Here is a 15,788-nt window from a genome sequence, read left to right on the forward strand (position 1 = left end):
AATCTACAGGTAGGCACTTCGCAAAAAACACCTCTGTTTTCTTTCAAAAATGTGGATGTGTCCACGTTGCACTTTGGGGCGTTTCCTGTCGAGGGCGCTAGGCCCACCCACACAAGTGGGGTATCATTTTTATCAGGAGACTTGGGGGAACGCTGGGTGGAAGGAAATTTGTGGCTCCTCTCAGATTCCAGAACTTTCTGCCACAGAAATGTGAGGAACATGTGTTTTTTTAGCCAAATTGTGAGGTTTTCAAAGGATTCTGGGTAACAGAACCTGGTCAGAGCCCCGCAAGTCACCCCTCCTTGGATTCCCCTAGGTCTCTAGTTTTCAGAAATGCACAGGTTTGGTAGGTTTCCCTAGGTGCCGGCTGAGCTAGAGGCCAAAATCTACAGGTAGGCACTTCGCAAAAAAACCTCCTGTTTTCTTTAAAAAATTTGGATGTGTCCACGTTGCGCTTTGGGGCGTTTCCTGTCGCAGGCGCTAGGCCTACCCACACAAGTGAGGTATCATTTTTATCGGGAGACTTGGGGGAACGCTGGGTGGAAGGAAATTTGTGGCTCCTCTCAGATTCCAGAACTTTCTGCCACAGAAATGTGAGGAACATGTGTTTTTTTAGCTAAATCGTGAGGTTTGCAAATGATTCTGGGTAACAGAACCTGGTCCGAGCCCCGCAAGTCACCCCTCCTTGGATTCCCCTAGGTCTCTAGTTTTCAGAAATGCACAGGTTTGATAGGTTTCCCTAGGTGCCGGCTGAGCTAGAGGCCAAAATCTACAGGTAGGCACTTCGCAAAAAACACCTCCTGTTTTCTTTGAAAAATTCGGATGTGTCCACGTTGCGCTTTGGGGCGTTTCCTGTCGCGGGCGCTAGGCCTACCCACACAAGTGAGGTATAATTTTTATCGGGAGACTTGGGGGAACGCTGGGTGGAAGGAAATTTGTGGCTCCTCTCAGATTCCAGAACTTTCTGCCACAGAAATGTGAGGAACATGTGTTTTTTTAGCCAAATTGTGAGGTTTGAAAAGGATTGTGGGTAACAGAACCTGGTCCGACCCCGCAAGTCACCCCATCTTGGATTCCCCTAGGTCTCTAGTTTTCAGAAATGCACAGGTTTGGTAGGTTTCCCTAGGTGCCGGCTGAGCTAGAGGCCAAAATCTACAGGTAGGCACTTCGCAAAAAACACCTCTGTTTTCTTTAAAAAATTTGGATGTGTCCACGTTGCGCTTTGGGGCGTTTCCTGTCGCAGGCGTTAGGCCTTCCCACACAAGTGAGGTATCATTTTTATCGGGAGACTTGGGGGAACGCTGGGTTGAAGGAAATTTGAGGCTCCTCTCAGATTCCAGAACTTTCTGCCACAGAAATGTGAGGAACATGTGTTTTTTCAGCCAAATTGTGAGGTTTGCAAAGGATTCTGGGAAACAGAACCAGGTCCGAGCCCCGCAAGTCACCCCTCCTTGGATTCCCCTAGGTCTCTAGTTTTCTGAAATGCACAGGTTTGGTAGGTTTCCCTAGGTGCCGGCTGAGCTAGAGGGCAAAATCTACAGGTAGGCACTTCGCAAAAAACACCTCTGTTTTCTTTCAAAAATTTGGATGTGTCCACGTTGCGCTTTGGGGCATTTCCTGTCGCGGGCGCTAGGCCTACCCACACAAGTGAGGTATCATTTTTATCGGGAGACTTGGGAGAACGCTGGGTGGAAGGAAATTTGTGGCTCCTCTCAGATTCCAGAACTTTCTGCCACAGAAATGTGAGGAACATGTGTTTTTTTAGCCAAATTTTGAGGTTTGCAAAGGATTCTGGGTAACAGAACCTGGTCCGAGCCTCGCAAGTCACCCCATCTTGGATTCCCCTAGGTCTCTAGTTTTCAGAAACGCACAGGTTTGGTAGGTTTCCCTAGGTGCCGGCTGAGCTAGAGGCCAAAATCTACAGGTAGGCACTTCGCAAAAAACACCTCTGTTTTCTTTAAAAAATGTGGATGTGTCCACGTTGCACTTTGGGGCGTTTCCTGTCGCGGGGGCTAGGCCTACCCACACAAGTGAGGTATCATTTTTATCGGGAGACTTGGGGGAACGCTGAGTTGAAGGAAATTTGTGTCTCCTCTCAGATTCCAGAACTTTCTGCCACAGAATTGTGAGGAACATGTGTTTTTTTAGCCAAATTTTGAGGTTTGCAAAGGATTCTGGGTAACAGAACCAGGTCCGAGCCCCGCAAGTCACCCCTCCTTGGATTCCCCTAGGTCTCTAGTTTTCAGAAATGCACAGGTTTGGTAGGTTTCCCTAGGTGCCGGCTGAGCTAGAGGCCAAAATCTACAGGTAGGCATTTGGCAAAAAACACCTCTGTTTTCTTTCAGAAATTTGGATGTGTCCACGTTGCGCTTTGGGGCGTTTCCTGTCGCGGGTGCTAGGCCTACCCACACAAGTGAGGTATCATTTTTATCGGGAGACTTGGGGGAACGCTGGGTGGATGGAAATTTGTGGCTCCTCTCAGATTCCAGAACTTTCTGCCACAGAAATGTGAAGGACATGTGTTTTTTTAGCCAAATTTTGAGGTTTGCAAAGGATTCTGGGTAACAGAACCTGGTCCGAGCCCCGCAAGTCACCCCTCCTTGGATTCCCCTAGGTCTCTAGTTTTCAGAAATGCACAGGTTTGGTAGGTTTCCCTAGGTGCCGGCTGAGCTAGAGGCCAAAATCTACAGGTAGGCACTTCGCAAAAAACACCTCCTGTTTTCTTTCAAAAATTTGGATGTGTCCACGTTGCGCTTTGGGGCGTTTCCTGTCGCGGGCACTAGGCCTACCCACACAAGTGAGGTATCATTTTTATCGGGAGACTTGGGGGAACGCTGGGTGGATGGGAATTTGTGGCTCCTCTCAGATTCCAGAACTTTCTGCCACAGAAATGTGAGGGACATGTGTTTTTTTAGCCAAATTTTGAGGTTTGCAAAGGATTCTGGGTAACAGAACCTGGTCCGAGCCCCGCAAGTCACACCATCTTGGATTCCCCTAGGTCTCTAGTTTTCAGAAATGCAGAGGTTTGGTAGGTTTCCCTAGGTGCCGGCTGAGCTAGAGGCCAAAATCTACAGGTAGGCACTTCGCAAAAAACACCTCTGTTTTATTTCAAAAATTTGGATGTGTCCACGTTGCGCTTTGGGACGTTTCCTGTCGCGGGTGCTAGGCCTACCCACACAAGTGAGGTATCATTTTTATCGGGAGATTGGGGGAACGCTGGGTGGAAGGAAATTCGTGGCTCCTCTCAGATTCCAGAACTTTCTACCACAGAAATGTGAGGAACATCTGTTTTTTTAGCCAAATTTTGAGGTTTGCAAAGGATTCTGGGTAACACAACCTGGTCCGAGCCCCGCAAGTCACCCCTCCTTGGATTCCCCTACGTCTCTAGTTTTCAGAAATGCACAGGTTTGGTAGGTTTCCCTAGGTGCCGGCTGAGATAGAGGCCGAAATCTAGAGGTAGGCACTTCGCAAAAAACACCTCCTGTTTTCTTTAAAAAATTTGGATGTGTCCACGTTGCGCTTTGGGTCGTTTCCTGTCACGGGCACTACGCCTACCCACACAAGTGAGGTATCATTTTTATCGGGAGACTTGGGGGAACGCTGGGTGGAAGGAAATTTGTGGCTCCTCTCAGATTCAAGAACTTTCTGCCACAGAAATGTGAGGAACATGTGTTTTTTTAGCCAAATTTTGAGGTTTGCAAAGGATTCTGGGTAACAGAACCTGGTCCGAGCCCCGCAAGTCACCCCATCTTGGATTCCCCTAGGTTTCTAGTTTTCAGAAATGCACAGGTTTGGTAGGTTTCCCTAGGTGCCGGCTGAGCTAGAGGCCAAAATCTACAGGTAGGCACTTCGCAAAAAACACCTCTGTTTTCTTTAAAAAATGTGGATGTGTCCACGTTGCGCTTTGGGGCGTTTCCTGTTGCGGGCGCTAGGCCTACCCACACAAGTGAGGTATCATTTTTATTGGGAGACTTGGGGAAACGCTTCGTGGAAGGAAATTTGTGGCTCCTCTCAGATTCCAGAACTTTCTGCCACAGAAATGTGAGGAACATGTGTTTTTTTAGCCAAATTTTGAGGTTTGCAATGGGTTCTGGGTAACAGAACCTGGTCCGAGCCCCGCAAGTCACCCCTCCTTGGATTCCCCTAGGTCTCTAGTTTTCAGAAATGCACAGGTTTGGTGGATTTCCCTAGGTGCCGGCTGAGCTAGAGGCCAAAATCTACAGGTAGGCATTTCGCAATAAACACCTCTGTTTTCTTTCAAAAATGTGGATGTGTCCACGTTGCGCTTTGGGGCGTTTCCTGTCGCGGGCTCTAGGCCTACCCACACAAGTGAGGTATCATTTTTATCGGGAGACTTGGGGGAACGCTGGGTTGAAGGAAATTTGTGGCTCCTCTCAGATTCCAGAACTTTCTGCCACAGAAATGTGAGGAACATGTGTTTTTTTAGGCAAATTTTGCGGTTTGCAATGGATTCTGGGTAACAGAACCTGGTCCAAGCCCCGCAAGTCACCCCTCCTTGGATTCCCCTAGGTCTCTAGTTTTCAGAAATGCACAGGTTTGGTAGGTTTCCTAGGTGCCGGCTGAGCTAGAGGCCAAAATCTACAGGTAGGCACTTCGCAAAAAACACCTCCTGTTATCTTTAAAAAATTTGGATGTGTCCACGTTGCGCTTTGGGGCGTTTCCTGTCGCGGGCGCTAGGTCTACCCACACAAGTGAGGTATCATTTTTATCGGGAGACTTGGGGGAACGGTGGGTGGAAGGAAATTTGTGGCTCCTCTCAGATTCCAGCTGTTTCTGCCACAGAAATGTGAGGAACATGTGTTTTTTTTAGCCAAATTTTGGGGTTTGCAAAGGATCCTGGGTAACAGAACCTGGTCCGAGCCCCGCAAGTCACCCCTCCTTGGATTCCCCTAGGTCTCTAGTTTTTAGAAATGCACAGGTTTGGTAGGTTTCCTAAGGTGCCGGCTGAGCTAGAGGCCAAAATCTACAGGTAGGCACTTCGCAAAAAACACCTCCTGTTTTCTTTCAAAAATTTGGATGTGTCCACGTTGCGCTTTGGGGCGTTTCCTGTCGAGGGCGCTAGGCCTACCCACACAAGTGAGGTATCATTTTTATCCGGAGACTTGGGGGAACGCTGGGTGGAAGGAAATTTGTGGCTCCTCTCAGATTCCAGAACTTTCTGCCACAGAAATGTGAGGAACATGTGTTTTTTTAGCCAAATTTTGAGGTTTGCAAAGGATTCTGGGTAACAGAACCTGGTCCGAGCCCCGCAAGTCACTCCATCTTGGATTCCCCTAGGTCTTTAGTTTTCAGAAATGCAGAGGTTTGGTAGGTGTCCCTAAGTGCCGGCTGAGCTAGAGGCCAAAATCTACAGGTAGGCACTTCGCAAAAAACACCTCTGTTTTCTTTAAAAAATGTGGATGTGTCCACGTTGCGCTTTGGGGCGTTTCCTGTCGCGGGCGCTAGGCCTACCCACACAAGTGGGGTATCATTTTTATGAGGAGACTTGGGGGAACGCTGGGTGGAAGGAAATGTGTGGCTCTTCTCAGATTCCAGAACTTTCTGCCACACAAATGTGAGGAACATGTGTTTTTGTAGCCAAATTGTGAGGTTTGCAAAGGATTCTGGGTAACAGAACCTGGTCCGAGCCCCGCAAGTCACCCCTCCTTGGATTCCCCTAGGTCTCTAGTTTTCAGAAATGCACAGGTTTAGTAGGATTCCCTAGGTGCCGGCTGAGCTAGAGGCCAAAATCTACAGGTAGGCACTTCGCAAAAAACACCTCCTGTTTTCTTTCAAAAATTTGGATGTGTCCACGTTGCGCTTTGGGGCGTTTCCTGTCGCGGGCGCTAGGCCTACCCACACAAGTGAGGTATCATTTTTATCGGGAGACTTGGGGGAACGCTGGGTGGAAGGAAATTTGTGGCTCCTCTCAGATTCCAGAACTTTCTGCCACAGAAATGTGAGGAACATGTGTTTTTTTAGCCAAATCGTGAGGTTTGCAAAGGATTCTGGGTAACAGAACCTGGTCCGAGCCCCGCAAGTCACCCCTCTTTGGATTCCCCTAGGTCTCTAGTTTTCAGAAATGCACAGGTTTGGTAGGTCTCCCTAGGTGCCGGCTGAGCTAGAGGCCAAAATCTACAGGTAGGCACTTCGCAAAAAACACCTCCTGTTTTCTTTCAAAAATTCAGATGTGTCCACGTTGCGCTTTGGGGCTTTTCCTGTCGCGGGCGCTAGGCCTACCCACACAAGTGAGGTATAATTTTTATCGGGAGACATGGGGGAACGCTGGGTGGAAGGAAATTTGTGGCTCCTCTCAGATTCCAGAACTTTCTGCCACAGAAATGTGAGGAACATGTGTTTTTTTAGCCAAATTGTGAGGTTTGAAAAGGATTCTGGGTAACAGAACCTGGTCCGACCCCGCAAGTCACACCATCTTGGATTCCCCTAGGTCTCTAGTTTTCAGAAATGCAGAGGTTTGGTAGGTTTCCCTAGGTGCCGGCTGAGCTAGAGGCCAAAATCTACAGGTAGGCACTTCGCAAAAAACACCTCTGTTTTCTTTAAAAAATGTGGATGTGTCCACGTTGCGCTTTGGGGCGTTTCCTGTTGCGGGCGCTAGGCCTACCCACACAAGTGAGGTATCATTTTTATTGGGAGGCTTGGGGGAATGCTTCGTGGAAGGAAATTTGTGGCTCCTCTCAGATTCCAGAACTTTCTGCCACAGAAATGTGAGGAACATGTGTTTTTTTAGCCAAATTTTGAGGTTTGCAATGGATTCTGGGTAACAGAACCTGGTCCGAGCCCCGCAAGTCACCCCTCCTTGGATTCCCCTAGGTCTCTAGTTTTCAGAAATGCACAGGTTTGGTGGATTTCCCTAGGTGCCGGCTGAGCTAGAGGCCAAAATCTACAGGTAGGCATTTCGCAATAAACACCTCTGTTTTCTTTCAAAAATTTGGATGTGTCCACGTTGCGCTTTGGGGCGTTTCCTGTCGCGGGCGCTAGGCCTACCCACACAAGTGAGGTATCATTTTTATCGGGAGACTTGGGGGAACGCTGGGTTGAAGGAAATTTGTGGCTCCTCTCAGATTCCAGAACTTTCTGCCACAGAAATGTGAGGAACATGTGTTTTTTTAGGCAAATTTTGAGGTTTGCAAAGGATTCTGGGTAACAGAACCTGGTCCGAGCCCCGCAAGTCACCCCTCCTTGGATTCCCCTAGGTCTCTAGTTTTCAGAAATGCAACGGGTTTGGTAGGTTTCCTAGGTGCCGGCTGAGCTAGAGGCCAAAATCTACAGGTAGGCACTTCGCAAAAAACACCTCCTGTTATCTTTAAAAAATGTGGATGTGTCCACGTTGCGCTTTGGGGCGTTTCCTGTCGCGGGCGCTAGGTCTACCCACACAAGTGAGGTATCATTTTTATCGGGAGACGTGGAGGAACGGTGGGTGGAAGGAAATTTGTGGCTCATCTCAGATTCCAGCTGTTTCTGCCACAGAAATGTGAGGAACATGTGTTTTTTTAGCCAAATTTTGAGGTTTGCAAAGGATCCTGGGTAACAGAACCTGGTCCGAGCCCCGCAAGTCACCCCTCCTTGGATTCCCCTAGGTCTCTAGTTTTTAGAAATGCACAGGTTTGGTAGTTTTCCTAAGGTGCCGGCTGAGCTTGAGGCCAAAATCTACAGGTAGGCACTTCGCAAAAAACACCTGCTGTTTTCTTTCAAAAATTTGGATGTGTCCACGTTGCGCTTTGGGGCGTTTCCTGTCGCGGGCGCTAGGCCTACCCACACAAGTGAGGTATCATTTTTATCGGGAGACGTGGAGGAACGGTGGGTGGAAGGAAATTTGTGGCTCCTCTCAGATTCCAGCTGTTTCTGCCACAGAAATGTGAGGAACATGTGTTTTTTTAGCCAAATTTTGAGGTTTGCAAAGGATCCTGGGTAACAGAACCTGGTCCGAGCCCCGCAAGTCACCCCTCCTTGGATTCCCCTAGGTCTCTAGTTTTTAGAAATGCACAGGTTTGGTAGGTTTCCTAAGGTGCCGGCTGAGCTTGAGGCCAAAATCTACAGGTAGGCACTTCGCAAAAAACACCTGCTGTTTTCTTTCAAAAATTTGGATGTGTCCACGTTGCGCTTTGGGGCGTTTCCTGTCGCGGGCGCTAGGCCTACCCACACAAGTGAGGTATCATTTTTATCGGGAGACTTGGGTGAACGATGGGTGGAAGGAAATTTGTGGCTCCTCTCAGATTCCAGAACTTTCTGCCACAGAAATGTGAGGAACATGTGTTTTTTTAGCCAAATTTTGAGGTTTGCAAAGGATTCTGGGTAACAGAACCTGGTCCGAGCCTCGCAAGTCACCCCATCTTGAATTCCCCTAGGTCTCTAGTTTTCAGAAACGCAGAGGTTTGGTAGGTTTCCCTAGGTGCCGGCTGAGCTAGAGGCCAAAATCTACAGGTAGGCACTTCGCAAAAAACACCTCTGTTTTCTTTAAAAAATGTGGATGTGTCCACGTTGCGCTTTGGGGCGTTTCCTGTTGCGGGCGCTAGGCCTACCCACACAAGTGAGGTATCATTTTTATTGGGAGACTTGGGGGAACGCTTCGTGGAAGGAAATTTGTGGCTCCTCTCAGATTCCAGAACTTTCTGCCACAGAAATGTGAGGAACATGTGTTTTTTTAGCCAAATTTTGAGGTTTGCAATGGATTCTGGGTAACAGAGCCAGGTCCGAGCGCCGCAAGTCACCCCTCCTTGGATTCCCCTAGGTCTCTAGTTTTCAGAAATGCACAGGTTTGGTGGATTTCCCTAGGTGCCGGCTGAGCTAGAGGCCAAAATCTACAGGTAGGCATTTCGCAAAAAACACCTCTGTTTTCTTTCAAAAATTTGAATGTGTCCACGTTGCGCTTTGGGGCGTTTCCTGTCGCGGGCGCTAGGTCTACCCACACAAGTGAGGTATCATTTTTATCGGGAGACTTGGGGGAACGGTGGGTGGAAGGAAATTTGTGGCTCCTCTCAGATTCCAGCTGTTTCTGCCACAGAAATGTGAGGAACATGTGTTTTTTTTAGCCAAATTTTGAGGTTTGCAAAGGATCCTGGGTAACAGAAACTGGTCCGAGCCCCGCAAGTCACCCCTCGTTGGATTCCCCTAGGTCTCTAGTTTTAAGAAATGCACAGGTTTGGTAGGTTTCCTAAGGTGCCGGCTGAGCTAGAGGCCAAAATCTACAGGTAGGCACTTCGCAAAAAACACCTCCTGTTTTATTTCAAAAATTTGGATGTGTCCACGTTGCGCTTTGGGGCGTTTCCTGTCGAGGGCGCTAGGCCTACCCACACAAGTGAGGTATCATTTTTATCCGGAGACTTGGGGGAACGCTGGGTGGAAGGAAATTTGTGGCTCCTCTCAGATTCCAGAACTTTCTGCCACAGAAATGTGAGGAACTTGTGTTTTTTTAGCCAAATTTTGAGGTTTGCAAAGGATTCTGGGTAACAGAACCTGGTCCGAGCCCCGCAAGTCACTCCATCTTGGATTCCCCTAGGTCTTTAGTTTTCAGAAATGCAGAGGTTTGGTAGGTGTCCCTAAGTGCCGGGTGAGCTAGAGGCCAAAATCTACAGGTAGGCACTTCGCAAAAAACACCTCTGTTTTCTTTCAAAAATGTGGATGTGTCCACGTTGCACTTTGGGGCGTTTCCTGTCGAGGGCGCTAGGCCTACCCACACAAGTGGGGTATCATTTTTATCAGGAGACTTGGGGGAACGCTGGGTGGAAGGAAATTTGTGGCTCCTCTCAGATTCCAGAACTTTCTGCCACAGAAATGTGAGGAACATGTGTTTTTTTAGCCAAATTGTGAGGTTTTCAAAGGATTCTGGGTAACAGAACCTGGTCAGAGCCCCGCAAGTCACCCCTCCTTGGATTCCCCTAGGTCTCTAGTTTTCAGAAATGCACAGGTTTGGTAGGTTTCCCTAGGTGCCGGCTGAGCTAGAGGCCAAAATCTACAGGTAGGCACTTCGCAAAAAAACCTCCTGTTTTCTTTAAAAAATTTGGATGTGTCCACGTTGCGCTTTGGGGCGTTTCCTGTCGCAGGCGCTAGGCCTACCCACACAAGTGAGGTATCATTTTTATCGGGAGACTTGGGGGAACGCTGGGTGGAAGGAAATTTGTGGCTCCTCTCAGATTCCAGAACTTTCTGCCACAGAAATGTGAGGAACATGTGTTTTTTTTAGCTAAATCGTGAGGTTTGCAAATGATTCTGGGTAACAGAACCTGGTCCGAGCCCCGCAAGTCACCCCTCCTTGGATTCCCCTAGGTCTCTAGTTTTCAGAAATGCACAGGTTTGATAGGTTTCCCTAGGTGCCGGCTGAGCTAGAGGCCAAAATCTACAGGTAGGCACTTCGCAAAAAACACCTCCTGTTTTCTTTGAAAAATTCGGATGTGTCCACGTTGCGCTTTGGGGCGTTTCCTGTCGCGGGCGCTAGGCCTACCCACACAAGTGAGGTATAATTTTTATCGGGAGACTTGGGGGAACGCTGGGTGGAAGGAAATTTGTGGCTCCTCTCAGATTCCAGAACTTTCTGCCACAGAAATGTGAGGAACATGTGTTTTTTTAGCCAAATTGTGAGGTTTGAAAAGGATTGTGGGTAACAGAACCTGGTCCGACCCCGCAAGTCACCCCATCTTGGATTCCCCTAGGTCTCTAGTTTTCAGAAATGCACAGGTTTGGTAGGTTTCCCTAGGTGCCGGCTGAGCTAGAGGCCAAAATCTACAGGTAGGCACTTCGCAAAAAACACCTCTGTTTTCTTTAAAAAATTTGGATGTGTCCACGTTGCGCTTTGGGGCGTTTCCTGTCGCAGGCGTTAGGCCTTCCCACACAAGTGAGGTATCATTTTTATCGGGAGACTTGGGGGAACGCTGGGTTGAAGGAAATTTGAGGCTCCTCTCAGATTCCAGAACTTTCTGCCACAGAAATGTGAGGAACATGTGTTTTTTCAGCCAAATTGTGAGGTTTGCAAAGGATTCTGGGAAACAGAACCAGGTCCGAGCCCCGCAAGTCACCCCTCCTTGGATTCCCCTAGGTCTCTAGTTTTCTGAAATGCACAGGTTTGGTAGGTTTCCCTAGGTGCCGGCTGAGCTAGAGGCCAAAATCTACAGGTAGGCACTTCGCAAAAAACACCTCTGTTTTCTTTCAAAAATTTGGATGTGTCCACGTTGCGCTTTGGGGCATTTCCTGTCGCGGGCGCTAGGCCTACCCACACAAGTGAGGTATCATTTTTATCGGGAGACTTGGGAGAACGCTGGGTGGAAGGAAATTTGTGGCTCCTCTCAGATTCCAGAACTTTCTGCCACAGAAATGTGAGGAACATGTGTTTTTTTAGCCAAATTTTGAGGTTTGCAAAGGATTCTGGGTAACAGAACCTGGTCCGAGCCTCGCAAGTCACCCCATCTTGGATTCCCCTAGGTCTCTAGTTTTCAGAAACGCACAGGTTTGGTAGGTTTCCCTAGGTGCCGGCTGAGCTAGAGGCCAAAATCTACAGGTAGGCACTTCGCAAAAAACACCTCTGTTTTCTTTAAAAAATGTGGATGTGTCCACGTTGCACTTTGGGGCGTTTCCTGTCGCGGGGGCTAGGCCTACCCACACAAGTGAGGTATCATTTTTATCGGGAGACTTGGGGGAACGCTGAGTTGAAGGAAATTTGTGTCTCCTCTCAGATTCCAGAACTTTCTGCCACAGAATTGTGAGGAACATGTGTTTTTTTAGCCAAATTTTGAGGTTTGCAAAGGATTCTGGGTAACAGAACCAGGTCCGAGCCCCGCAAGTCACCCCTCCTTGGATTCCCCTAGGTCTCTAGTTTTCAGAAATGCACAGGTTTGGTAGGTTTCCCTAGGTGCCGGCTGAGCTAGAGGCCAAAATCTACAGGTAGGCATTTGGCAAAAAACACCTCTGTTTTCTTTCAGAAATTTGGATGTGTCCACGTTGCGCTTTGGGGCGTTTCCTGTCGCGGGTGCTAGGCCTACCCACACAAGTGAGGTATCATTTTTATCGGGAGACTTGGGGGAACGCTGGGTGGATGGAAATTTGTGGCTCCTCTCAGATTCCAGAACTTTCTGCCACAGAAATGTGAAGGACATGTGTTTTTTTAGCCAAATTTTGAGGTTTGCAAAGGATTCTGGGTAACAGAACCTGGTCCGAGCCCCGCAAGTCACCCCTCCTTGGATTCCCCTAGGTCTCTAGTTTTCAGAAATGCACAGGTTTGGTAGGTTTCCCTAGGTGCCGGCTGAGCTAGAGGCCAAAATCTACAGGTAGGCACTTCGCAAAAAACACCTCCTGTTTTCTTTCAAAAATTTGGATGTGTCCACGTTGCGCTTTGGGGCGTTTCCTGTCGCGGGCACTAGGCCTACCCACACAAGTGAGGTATCATTTTTATCGGGAGACTTGGGGGAACGCTGGGTGGATGGGAATTTGTGGCTCCTCTCAGATTCCAGAACTTTCTGCCACAGAAATGTGAGGGACATGTGTTTTTTTAGCCAAATTTTGAGGTTTGCAAAGGATTCTGGGTAACAGAACCTGGTCCGAGCCCCGCAAGTCACACCATCTTGGATTCCCCTAGGTCTCTAGTTTTCAGAAATGCAGAGGTTTGGTAGGTTTCCCTAGGTGCCGGCTGAGCTAGAGGCCAAAATCTACAGGTAGGCACTTCGCAAAAAACACCTCTGTTTTATTTCAAAAATTTGGATGTGTCCACGTTGCGCTTTGGGACGTTTCCTGTCGCGGGTGCTAGGCCTACCCACACAAGTGAGGTATCATTTTTATCGGGAGATTGGGGGAACGCTGGGTGGAAGGAAATTCGTGGCTCCTCTCAGATTCCAGAACTTTCTACCACAGAAATGTGAGGAACATCTGTTTTTTTAGCCAAATTTTGAGGTTTGCAAAGGATTCTGGGTAACACAACCTGGTCCGAGCCCCGCAAGTCACCCCTCCTTGGATTCCCCTACGTCTCTAGTTTTCAGAAATGCACAGGTTTGGTAGGTTTCCCTAGGTGCCGGCTGAGATAGAGGCCGAAATCTAGAGGTAGGCACTTCGCAAAAAACACCTCCTGTTTTCTTTAAAAAATTTGGATGTGTCCACGTTGCGCTTTGGGTCGTTTCCTGTCACGGGCACTACGCCTACCCACACAAGTGAGGTATCATTTTTATCGGGAGACTTGGGGGAACGCTGGGTGGAAGGAAATTTGTGGCTCCTCTCAGATTCAAGAACTTTCTGCCACAGAAATGTGAGGAACATGTGTTTTTTTAGCCAAATTTTGAGGTTTGCAAAGGATTCTGGGTAACAGAACCTGGTCCGAGCCCCGCAAGTCACCCCATCTTGGATTCCCCTAGGTTTCTAGTTTTCAGAAATGCACAGGTTTGGTAGGTTTCCCTAGGTGCCGGCTGAGCTAGAGGCCAAAATCTACAGGTAGGCACTTCGCAAAAAACACCTCTGTTTTCTTTAAAAAATGTGGATGTGTCCACGTTGCGCTTTGGGGCGTTTCCTGTTGCGGGCGCTAGGCCTACCCACACAAGTGAGGTATCATTTTTATTGGGAGACTTGGGGAAACGCTTCGTGGAAGGAAATTTGTGGCTCCTCTCAGATTCCAGAACTTTCTGCCACAGAAATGTGAGGAACATGTGTTTTTTTAGCCAAATTTTGAGGTTTGCAATGGGTTCTGGGTAACAGAACCTGGTCCGAGCCCCGCAAGTCACCCCTCCTTGGATTCCCCTAGGTCTCTAGTTTTCAGAAATGCACAGGTTTGGTGGATTTCCCTAGGTGCCGGCTGAGCTAGAGGCCAAAATCTACAGGTAGGCATTTCGCAATAAACACCTCTGTTTTCTTTCAAAAATGTGGATGTGTCCACGTTGCGCTTTGGGGCGTTTCCTGTCGCGGGCTCTAGGCCTACCCACACAAGTGAGGTATCATTTTTATCGGGAGACTTGGGGGAACGCTGGGTTGAAGGAAATTTGTGGCTCCTCTCAGATTCCAGAACTTTCTGCCACAGAAATGTGAGGAACATGTGTTTTTTTAGGCAAATTTTGCGGTTTGCAATGGATTCTGGGTAACAGAACCTGGTCCAAGCCCCGCAAGTCACCCCTCCTTGGATTCCCCTAGGTCTCTAGTTTTCAGAAATGCACAGGTTTGGTAGGTTTCCTAGGTGCCGGCTGAGCTAGAGGCCAAAATCTACAGGTAGGCACTTCGCAAAAAACACCTCCTGTTATCTTTAAAAAATTTGGATGTGTCCACGTTGCGCTTTGGGGCGTTTCCTGTCGCGGGCGCTAGGTCTACCCACACAAGTGAGGTATCATTTTTATCGGGAGACTTGGGGGAACGGTGGGTGGAAGGAAATTTGTGGCTCCTCTCAGATTCCAGCTGTTTCTGCCACAGAAATGTGAGGAACATGTGTTTTTTTTAGCCAAATTTTGGGGTTTGCAAAGGATCCTGGGTAACAGAACCTGGTCCGAGCCCCGCAAGTCACCCCTCCTTGGATTCCCCTAGGTCTCTAGTTTTTAGAAATGCACAGGTTTGGTAGGTTTCCTAAGGTGCCGGCTGAGCTAGAGGCCAAAATCTACAGGTAGGCACTTCGCAAAAAACACCTCCTGTTTTCTTTCAAAAATTTGGATGTGTCCACGTTGCGCTTTGGGGCGTTTCCTGTCGAGGGCGCTAGGCCTACCCACACAAGTGAGGTATCATTTTTATCCGGAGACTTGGGGGAACGCTGGGTGGAAGGAAATTTGTGGCTCCTCTCAGATTCCAGAACTTTCTGCCACAGAAATGTGAGGAACATGTGTTTTTTTAGCCAAATTTTGAGGTTTGCAAAGGATTCTGGGTAACAGAACCTGGTCCGAGCCCCGCAAGTCACTCCATCTTGGATTCCCCTAGGTCTTTAGTTTTCAGAAATGCAGAGGTTTGGTAGGTGTCCCTAAGTGCCGGCTGAGCTAGAGGCCAAAATCTACAGGTAGGCACTTCGCAAAAAACACCTCTGTTTTCTTTAAAAAATGTGGATGTGTCCACGTTGCGCTTTGGGGCGTTTCCTGTCGCGGGCTCTAGGCCTACCCACACAAGTGGGGTATCATTTTTATGAGGAGACTTGGGGGAACGCTGGGTGGAAGGAAATGTGTGGCTCTTCTCAGATTCCAGAACTTTCTGCCACACAAATGTGAGGAACATGTGTTTTTGTAGCCAAATTGTGAGGTTTGCAAAGGATTCTGGGTAACAGAACCTGGTCCGAGCCCCGCAAGTCACCCCTGCTTGGATTCCCCTAGGTCTCTAGTTTTCAGAAATGCACAGGTTTAGTAGGATTCCCTAGGTGCCGGCTGAGCTAGAGGCCAAAATCTACAGGTAGGCACTTCGCAAAAAACACCTCCTGTTTTCTTTCAAAAATTTGGATGTGTCCACGTTGCGCTTTGGGGCGTTTCCTGTCGCGGGCGCTAGGCCTACCCACACAAGTGAGGTATCATTTTTATCGGGAGACTTGGGGGAACGCTGGGTGGAAGGAAATTTGTGGCTCCTCTCAGATTCCAGAACTTTCTGCCACAGAAATGTGAGGAACATGTGTTTTTTTAGCCAAATCGTGAGGTTTGCAAAGGATTCTGGGTAACAGAACCTGGTCCGAGCCCCGCAAGTCACCCCTCTTTGGATTCCCCTAGGTCTCTAGTTTTCAGAAATGCACAGGTTTGGTAGGTCTCCCTAGGTGCCGGCTGAGCTAGAGGCCAAAATCTACAGGTAGGCACTTCGCAAAAAACACCTCCTGTTTTCTTTCAAAAATTCAGATGTGTCCACGTTGC

The sequence above is a fragment of the Pleurodeles waltl genome, chromosome 2_2 (genome assembly GCF_031143425.1).
Source record: "Pleurodeles waltl isolate 20211129_DDA chromosome 2_2, aPleWal1.hap1.20221129, whole genome shotgun sequence".
NCBI lineage: Eukaryota > Metazoa > Chordata > Amphibia > Caudata > Salamandridae > Pleurodeles > Pleurodeles waltl.